This window comes from Raphanus sativus, chromosome 9 (assembly GCF_000801105.2).
Source record: "Raphanus sativus cultivar WK10039 chromosome 9, ASM80110v3, whole genome shotgun sequence".
Taxonomy (NCBI): Eukaryota; Viridiplantae; Streptophyta; class Magnoliopsida; order Brassicales; family Brassicaceae; genus Raphanus; species Raphanus sativus.
In genome coordinates this window covers 1911377-1922232 of record NC_079519.1, presented here as the reverse complement: position 1 = coordinate 1922232, position 10856 = coordinate 1911377, and the positions used below count along the sequence as shown (strand labels likewise).

Here is a 10856-nt window from a genome sequence, read left to right as displayed (position 1 = left end):
TTTCAATGCAAAATTTATTGACAATATTCTCTTTTCTATTTTTTTATTGGTTGATACTTGATTAGGTGTATTGGTAATAGTGTTTTTATTTTGGAAATATGTAAAATTTAATGTTTTCTTAATCTGTGTGCATAAGGTTAGAACGACATATAATATGAAACGGAGGGAGTATTAGTTTAGGAATTAGCTTTAGTTCTCTATATAAGCATATCTATATTGTAATATATTGGGACATGAGAGTCAATAATACTTCTTCCAATTCTAAACTCTCATCAATCTATTAATTAATGCGGCAGTGAAATAGTAACATTAGTTTATACATATACCAATTTATATCTATATATGAGCCATGCAATCTCGAGCTACAATATAAAGTTTTGAACTGATTCCTCAGATCGATGGACAATTCGTATATTTACGTATGTAATTTTAATATTTGTAAAAAAATCACTTGATATCGAAATTTCTCCTTTTTGTTGTTGAAAGTAGTTAGAGTTAGTCAGTTAGATTTTTTTGTGGTAAACAACAGAGTTTCAGATTTTTTTTCCCTGGATATATACATAATAAAATTGTTAAGGGTGTTTGGTAGTTAACGATAAAATTGAGCTGACCGAGGTAATTCGTTTGACAAGGCCGAGAATCACGCTTCATTTAGAGACCGAAATGTATGGAACCACGTCGAAACAAATCACATCCTTGGATTTTCTTTGATAATATCAGTTCAAACTCTTTATTGCTTTATTGGACGTTGGTCTACGTGACTATAACCTTGGTCCAAATGATAATATGCAGAACATTTTGCTTTATTTTTATTTTTTACTATTAACAGCGGCAATGTGGTGGTTGGTATTAAAAATTATAAAATAGTCAAATTCTTATTATTGTTATATAATAATTATATCTTATATTATGATTAGCTATAAATTATATGTTGCTTGTTATAGATCTTTTAGAAACTATTATCGTTTTCATAATATTCTAGAATTTTGGTATGTTCATTTTGCAGGGATAAACTTCCTTGTTTAACAAACTGTCAATTATTAGCAAATATATAGTGATTTATTTGTTTTGTAGTGATTAGTACATAACTAACCCAATCGCTAGAACACTCTGAAGATTAACAAGTTAATAAGTTTTCAACTGAATGTAGACAAAGATCAGCATCCAAAATTATTTAGTTCCTTATGTGCTAACCACTTTGTACTTTAAAAAAAGAAATCACCAATCTAGGATCCCTGTTCAAAAACTTAATAAAATTATTCCCAGAAGAGTGAAAAAATTGAAAAGCACCTAACATTCTAAGTTTTATTTTTCAAAACTTTTTAAGCTTATTCAAAAAGAAAGAAAACTAATTTTTCCCTTTTGCCATTCATCTACTAGTCAATACTGGATTCTTATGTAAATAGTATATGATCGAATTGGATATGATATTTGTCAATATAGTGTGTTGTTAATGTCAACATGTATTTGTAGATAATTAAATCGTGTGTGAGTTTTTTTTTTGGTAACATGTGATCATTAGATAGCGTGTTCTCATTGGCTATTACTATATAAATTGAATTTACAATTAATAAGGAATCTAAAATCATGGGCTATTTTAATCATTGAGGTTTTGTAGTAGATGTTAGTTATATTAGAATGATATATTATTAAGTCATATTGTTATGAATAAATGAAATAAATAATTTCTATTGAGGGTCCAAAGGATCCATTTTTAAAATAATCACACATGAATGAGAAGTCATGACTTCTCTTTTAATATAATAGACTAGATCTTGACCCGTGCGACCGCACGAGTATTAATTTTCAGTTTTAGTTTTTATTTATTTATACTAAATAGTATATTTATAATATTTGATCGTTTTATATTGACTAAGCTAGGAATAGGTATTTGGGTATCCACTCGAATCCGGTTAAAATTTATTCGGGTTTGATATTTTCGAGTTTAAAGATTCTATCTCTATTCCGGTATTTATAAACTTTGGTTCATGTTTGATTTAGATCTTTGCCGGTTTGATAAACCGTTTAAATTATTTTTAAATTTTCAAAATTTTCAAAATATCCTTAAGTCTAAAAAATATAACATGTAAATTTGAGTAATGTAAACTAAAGTACCTAAATTAAAAATTAAAATAAATTTAACTTGAATATTTGGATGAAGAATAAATATATATATATTTTTGGTGTTTTGATTATTGTTTATCTACTTTAGATGTTTACTTTTGACTATTTTTTATATTTCAAATCAACTTAAAATAGCTTATATCTTGGATATTAACTCGAAAAATAGCTAACATATTGAAGTATATAAATATGATTTAAATACATTCGAATATCCAAAATATTTCGTTCGGATAAGGCTTAGTTATGGTTCTCTAGATACCAAAATGGTAAAATCCGTTTGGATATTATCTAGTTTCGGTTTAAATTTGGTAATAATTTTTCGTTCAGATTTGTTCAATGAAGAATTGATATTATAATTTCGATGAATTTTTTGTCCAATAAAAATGTATTTTTTTTGAATTTGACATTGATTTAATTGAAAAGTTAATGAAGTGTATTTAATTCAAATTTAATTTTAGAAAACACATTAATGTAAGTGGAAAAGACAAAGCATTAAAATATGAAGTATTATTTAATTGTGTATTTAATTCAAATTTAATTTTGAAAACACACATTAATCAAAGTGAAAAAGACAACATTAAAGTTTAGTTATGGTCCGATCAGATTAAATATCCAAACATAATATGAGCAACCGAAAAAATTACAAAAAATTAAAAATCGTCATTCTATCATAAAATTTATATATATTCATATGAATGCATGTCTATATAACCGTTACATTTTTGTATTATGAAGAATTTTATATATTTATTTTATTAAAATAAACACCCGTGCGGGTGCACGGGTCAAACCGTTACATTTTTGTATTATGAAGAATTTTATATATTTATTTTATTAAAATAAACACCCGTGCGGGTGCACGGGACAACATTGAAGTATATAAATATGATTTAAATACATTCGAATATCCAAAATATTTCGTTCGGATAAGGTTTAGTTATGGTTCTCTAGATACCAAAATGGTAAATCTGTTTGGATATTATCTAGTTTCGGTTTAAATTTGGTAATATTTTTTCGTTTAGATTTGTTCAATGAAGAGTTGATATTATGATTTCCATGAATTGTTTGTCCAATAAATTTTTTTTTTTTGAATTTGACACTGATTTAATTGAAAAGTTAATGAAGTGTATTTAATTCAAATTTAGTTTTAAAAAACACATTAATGTAAGTGGAAAAGACAAAGCATTAAAATAGGAAATATTATTTAATTGTGTATTTAATTCAAATTTAATTTTGGAAAACACATTAGTCAAAGTGAAAAAACAGTATTAAAATAGGAAATAATATTTAATGTCAGTGGCATGGAAGTGTAAATAAAACTGAAAACTAAGGGTTATTTTATATGAGTACTTCTCTTTTAATAATATAGATAGATGCATTCGAATTGGATACCATATTACTGATAATTTTGAACACTTAATCTAGATCTGGTGCTACAATTTAGTTTTCTTTTTATAGTTGTATATTCAATAAATTAAATATATTTCAATAGATTTTATGTATAAATTACTCCCTCCGTTTCGAATTATTTATCGGTCTAGAGGAAATTTTTTGTTTCAAAACAAATGTCGTTTTCAGTTTTCAATGCAAAATTTATTGATAATATTCTCTATTCTATTTTTCTATTGGTTGATATATGGTTAAGTGTATTGGTAATAGTGTTTTTATTTTGGAAATATGTAAAATTAAATGTTTTTTTAATCTCTGTGCATAAGTTTAGAACGACAAGCAATATGAAACAGAAGGAATACTATTTGAAAACTAGTGGATTTTTACATGTAAATTATTGATAAGTCTAAGCATACATCTGAAAAGGCTATACATATTCAAAATATAAAAAATAAAATGACTTCCGATCATTTTTATGGAGTGAACTCCAAGTTTCCCATGAGCCCGCTCAAACCCTTTATATGTTAACCGAAAAGCGGTTGGCTTAAACCGGTTGGCTTAAACCGGTTAAATAAAATCTTAACGATCTTTAATAGATGCACGCATAAATAAGAACAAAACATAGGTTCACCCCCTAAGGTGAACCTCTACATTCATCCACCAATAGGAATTAGTTAATTGAGATTTGATATCTCTTAAAAAAGGAAACCAAGTAATAATGATTTAATGAAATAAAATTATGTTTTTAGATAAATAAAAAAAGTAGTATTCATCAAAAAAATACATTCTTTTTAATATTGATAAATCCGTCAGAAAATACTAAACCCTAAACCCTAAATTATAAACCCTAAACCCTAAGTTCTAAATACTAAACCCTAAACCCTTAGGGAAAGCCTGAACCCTTGGGAAAATCCTATACTCTAAACTCTTAAATTTAAACCAAACCTTAAATCATAAACTAAATCTTAATCCCTAAACCCTAAATCATAACTTCTAATACTAAACCTTAAATCCTAAATTCCAAAATGGTTTATGGTTTAGGATTAAGAGTATATGATTTAATATTTGTCAAAGAGTTTAGGGTTTAGGGTTTAGGGTTTTGTGTTTAGAATTTAGGGTTTAATATTATGGTTTATGATTAAGGGTTTAGGGTTTAAGATTAACGATTTAGGGTATAGGATTTGCCCAAGGGTTCAGGCTTTCCCTAAGGGTTTAGGGTTTAGTATTTAGAATTTAGGGTTTAGTTTTTAGAATTTAGAGTTTAGGGTTTAGTATTTTTGACGGATTTATCAATACTTAAAAAAAATATTTTTATAATTGCTACTATTTTTATTTATCTAAAAACATAATTTTATTTCATTAAATTCTTATTATTTAGTTTCCTTTTTTAAGAGATATCAAATGAACAAAACTTGCCTTCACCCCCTAAGGTGAACCTCTACATTCACCCACCAATAGGAATGAGTTAATTGAGATTTGATATCTCTTAAAAAAGGAAACCAAATAATAAGAACTTAATGAAATAAAATTATGTTTTTAGATAAATAAAAAATAGTAGCAATTATAAAAAAAAAATATTTTTTTTAGTATTAATAAATCCGTCAGAAAATATTAAACCCTAAACCCTAAATTCTAAATACTAAACCCTAAACCTTTGGGGAAAGCCTGAACCCTTGGGCAAATCCTATACCCTAAATCGTTAATCTTAAACTCTAAACCCTTAATCATAAACCATAATATTAAACCCTAAATTCTAAACACGAAACCCTAAACCCTAAACTCTTTGACAAATATTAAATCATAAATTCTTAATACTAAACTATAAACCATTTTGAAATTAATGATTTAAGGTTTAGTATTAGAGATTATGATTTAGGGTTTAGGGATTAGGATTTAGTTTATGATTTAAGGTTTGGTTTAAATTTAAAGATTTAGGGTATAGGATTTGTCCAAGGTTTCAGGCTTTTCCCAAGAGTTTAGGGTTTAATATTTAGAATTTAAGGTTTAGGGTTTAGAATTTAGGGTTTAGTATTTTCTGACGGATTTATTAATATTAAAAAGAATATATTTTTTTGATACTTGCTACTATTTTTATTTATCTAAAAACATAATTTTATTTCATTAAATTCTTATTACTTGGTTTCCTTTTTTAAGAGATATCAAATCTTAATAAACTAATTCCTATTGGTGGGTGAATGTAGAGGTTCACCTTAGGGGGTGAAGCTAAGTTTTGTTCATATCAAATTTCAATTAACTAATTTTTATTGGTGGGTGAATGTAGAGATTCACCTTAGGGGGTGAGACTTTTTCTTGGATTCACCCCCTAGGGTGAACATTTAGGTTCACCAACCAATAAAAAGTTGTTATTTTAAATCTAGTATCTTTTAATTAAGGAAACAAAAATAACTTGCCAAATTATATTATGCTTTTAAAATAAATAAAAAGATTAAATAAATAAAAATAACAATAGTTCTCAATAAAGATTATTTTTAAAAATATTTATTTATAAGATTTGGAGTTTAGTGTTTAAGATTTATAGTTTAGAATTTATCCAAATGTTTAGTGTTTTTCTAAGGGTTAGGGTTTACCCAAGGGTTTAGGGTTTACCCAAGAATTTAGGGTTTAGGATTAGAGTTTAGGGTTTAGTGTTTTGTTGACAACATTTTTAATGTTTTTTCCAAGGATTTATGGTTTACCCAAAGATTTAGGGTTTATGATTAGAGTTTAGGGTTTAGTATTAGAGTTTAGGGTTTAGTGTTTTGTTGACAACATTAATTTTTTTAATTCGTTTTTATATACTGTTTTTATTTATTTTTAAATTTTATTTTGAAAAAATAATATAATTTGACAAATTATTTATTTCCTTAATTAAAAGATACTGAATCTAAAATGACAAGTTTCTATTGGTTGGTGAATCTAAAGGTTCACCCTAGGGGTGAACCCAAGAATAACTCAGGGGGTGAATGATTGTCATATCAGCTCTTTTTTTACTGCTTAACAAAAAAAAAACGGCTTTGATCAAAAAAAAACAAAAAAAAACGGCTAAACGTTTTCTACTATTTATATCCCCTCGTTTAGTGTTTCTCGAACTTATCGAGAGCTTCTTTAGGGGGTCTTTCCTCTCTTCTTCATTATACACACTACACTAGTGTAGAGGTATCACTAGAAAAAAAAATGGCCATGGTCACTTCAAGAATAGTGTTATCATCTCTTTCTCTTCTCGTAGCACTAATCCACTGCTTCTCACCCATCCACTGCTCCAACACCATCGGAAAAGGCTACCGTTTGATCTCAATCGAAGAATCTCCAGACGGTGGTTTCATCGGCTATCTCCAAGTTAAACAGAAGAACAAAATCTACGGCTCAGACATCACCACACTCCGTCTCTTCGTCAAGTAAGTTCACACCACTAGCTCTCTTATCCTCTACTTTGCCACCCTACACTTCCTCCTCGATTTCTAACCGTTGGATCCTCACAGGCACGAGACCGATGCTCGCCTCCGCGTTCACATCACAGACGCCAAGAAACAACGATGGGAGGTCCCCTACAACCTCCTCCCCCGCGAACAACCGCCGCCGGTCGGAAAACTGATCGGAAAATCAAGAAAATCACCCATCACAGTCCAAGAACTCTCAGGGTCGGAGCTCATCTTCAGCTACACCACAGACCCGTTCAGCTTCGCCGTGAAACGTAGATCCAACGGCCAAACGCTCTTCAACACAAGCTCAAACTCTTTCGGTGAGATGGTGTTCAAGGACCAGTACCTCGAGATCTCGACGTCGTTACCTAAAGACGCGTCCATATACGGACTAGGCGAGAACTCGCAGGCCAACGGGATCAAACTCGTACCTAACGAGCCGTACACGCTCTACACGGAGGACGTGTCGGCCATTAACCTCAACACCGATCTTTACGGTTCGCATCCGGTTTACATGGATATGAGGAACGTGGGAGGCAAACCGTACGCTCATGCGGTTCTGCTTCTCAATAGTAACGGTATGGACGTGTTCTATAGAGGAACGTCATTGACTTACAAAGTCATCGGAGGAGTTTTTGATTTTTACTTCGTCGCCGGACCTTCGCCACTCGACGTCGTTGATCAGTACACTTCGTTAATCGGACGGCCGGCTCCCATGCCGTATTGGTCTCTAGGTAAATATTTTATTGCTCTGTTTCTCCTTCATTTTGTTTATTGGTTAGTTATGAACTAGTATAATAGTTAGTAATATTATGCTACAAATATTAAAGATAAAATACTGTTGATTTTATCATAAACTTTAATCTATTTTTAAATAGACATCTAATCTATTTCAATAAAAGTTTAATCTATTTATTTTTGAAATTTAGATTTTTGATTTAGCCGTTAGTTTTTTGCTGAGTGCGGACTAGGGGTTTATTGGAAGCATTTATGTCTTTTGCTTATGATAATTTATTAGGTTAATGTTCTGTAGTAAAAATTAGAAAAGACAAATTTGTTTTATAGGATCAGTAATTAATGATTATGTTTCTGAAAATAGATTTGCGTATCTATTGCTAATGAGAATCTATTAAAACTCAACTATGTGTTGAATAGTTTTGTAATAACTGGCACATGTAGTAATGGAGTTCACAGTAGAGGATCTGATCTTTCTCCGACACAACTTTTAGAAAGGTTACCTTTTTTTGTGGAATATGTTGTAGTATAAATGGAGGTCGCTTTTTAATTATAGCTTCCATTCTAAAAAGATAAAAGAAGAACGTGAAGACGTGTTCTTTTGCTTTCCTCTTTTGTTGAATGTCAATCCTCGCAATTTTTAATTGGTGCCTATACGATCTTGATGTCGGTTCATGGTGGAAACTGGACCACGGTTCATTTATTGAGTTGACATTAAAGAAGAAGCAAGGCTTTGGTTTTAGCCATGTGACATATTCATTATATAACCCATTACTAATCTTGTTTCAATATTTGTGACGTAGGGTTTCACCAATGTAGGTGGGGATACCATAACTTATCAGTTGTTGAAGACGTAGTTGACAATTACAAAAAGGCTAAGATCCCACTTGATGTGATATGGAACGATGATGATCACATGGACGGACACAAAGACTTCACACTGAATCCCATAAGCTATCCTCGTGCTAAGCTACTCAAGTTCTTGGACAGAATCCACAAGATGGGTATGAAGTATATTGTGATCAATGACCCTGGCATTGGTGTCAACGCTAGCTACGGAGTATACCAACGAGCCATGGCTAACGACGTGTTCATCAAGTATGAAGGAAAGCCTTTCTTGGCCCAAGTGTGGCCCGGTGCGGTTCACTTCCCTGATTTCCTTAACCCTAAGACGGTTGCTTGGTGGGGAGATGAGATCCGCCGCTTCCATGAGATGGTCCCTATCGATGGTCTATGGATCGACATGAACGAAGTATCGAACTTTTGTTCTGGACTATGCACAATCCCAAAGGGGAAACAGTGTCCGAGTGGAGAAGGACCTGGTTGGGATTGTTGCTTGGATTGCAAGAATATAACCAAAACCAGATGGGATGATCCTCCTTACAAGATCAATGCAACTGGAGTCAAAGCCCCTGTCGGTTTCAAGACTATCGCCACGAGTGCTTTACATTACAACGGTGTGAGAGAGTATGATGCTCATAGCATCTACGGATTCTCCGAGACCATTGCGACCCACAAGGCGTTACAGTCTATCGAAGGGAAACGTCCTTTTATTTTATCCCGGTCTACTTTCGTCGGTTCGGGTCGGTACGCTGCTCATTGGACCGGAGATAACCAAGGAACATGGCAGAGCTTGCAAGTGTCTATCTCAACGATGCTAAACTTCGGAATCTTCGGTGTTCCTATGGTTGGTTCGGACATCTGTGGCTTCTACCCTCAACCAACAGAGGAACTCTGTAACCGTTGGATCGAAGTCGGTGCGTTTTATCCGTTTTCGAGAGACCATGCTAACTACTACTCTCCACGACAAGAGCTATACCAATGGGCCACGGTCGCTGAGTCGGCTCGTAACGCTCTCGGTATGAGATACAAGATCCTTCCTTACCTCTACACGCTTAACTACGAGGCTCACATGACCGGTGCACCTATCGCTAGACCGCTCTTCTTCTCTTTCCCCGAGTTCACCGAGTGTTACGGCTCGAGCAGGCAGTTCTTGCTAGGAAGCAGCTTGATGATATCTTCGGTTCTCGAACAAGGCAAAACAGAAGTGGAAGCTCTGTTCCCGCCGGGTTCTTGGTACCACATGTTCGACATGACTCGAGCCGTTGTGTCCAAGAAAGGGAACCGCGTGACTCTCCCTGCTCCGTTGAACTTCGTGAACGTTCATCTTTACCAAAACACTATATTACCCATGCAACGAGGAGGGTTGATTTCTAAAGAAGCGAGAACGACGCCGTTTAGTCTCGTCATTGCATTCCCCGCTGGTGCTACCGAGGGGTACGCGAAGGGTAAACTTTATCTAGACGAGGACGAGCTTCCGGAGATGAAGCTAGGGAACGGACAGTCCACGTACATTAACTTCTACGCTTCGGTGGGAAACGGAACCGTGAAGATGTGGTCGGAAGTGAAGGAAGGGAAGTTTGCGTTGAGCAAAGGATGGGTGATTGAGAAGGTTAGTGTTTTGGGACTTAGAGGAGGAGGACAAGCTTCTGAGATTGAGATCAATGGAAGTCCGGTCTCGAACCAGGAGAAGAAGATTGAGGTGAGCTCGAAGGAGCATACGTATGTGGTTGGGTTGGAGGACGAAGGAGAGAACAAGAGTGTGATGGTTGAAGTTAGGGGCCTTGAGATGCTAGTGGGTAAGGACTTCAACATGTCTTGGAAAATGGGTATATAACGGTGCTAATTAATTTGCATGTGAGAGTTTGATTTAATTATTGTAAAAGAGAATGAGATTTGATTAAAAATAAATAAATAAATAATGCTCATTCTTCTTCTTTCGGATAATTAAAATTAAAAATCGAAGTTTGGTTTTACATCAGACTGTCTCTTTTTCTTTTATGAGATATTAGGACACCTCTAAACATATTCTATTTTCTATTCCAAACATAAATCTGGAGTAAAAAAATTTTCAACCCCACTCATTTCTAACCCCAAAATAAAGCAATGACTAGAGTTACTTCATTTATAGAATATTTTTACCCATTATTCCATTTTGGTGTTGATTTATTTGTGAAATGATCTTTTAATCTTTTAATGTTTTTATCTCTTACCTAAATAATACTTAAAAATCATATAATAACATAAATAAACAAGATATTTCATTATTTAATAATTTTACATAAAAATACATAACATAATTAAAAATAATAATAATATAAAATAAAATGACATAAAAGGATCTACCAT

General features: G+C 32.5%; 1 pseudogene; it reads left to right on the top strand.

Moving 5' to 3' along the window:
• Positions 1 to 6618: 6618 nt before the first annotated feature.
• On the top strand, positions 6619 to 10357 carry LOC130499628 (alpha-xylosidase 1-like; annotated as a pseudogene).
• Positions 10358 to 10856: the final 499 nt, after the last annotated feature.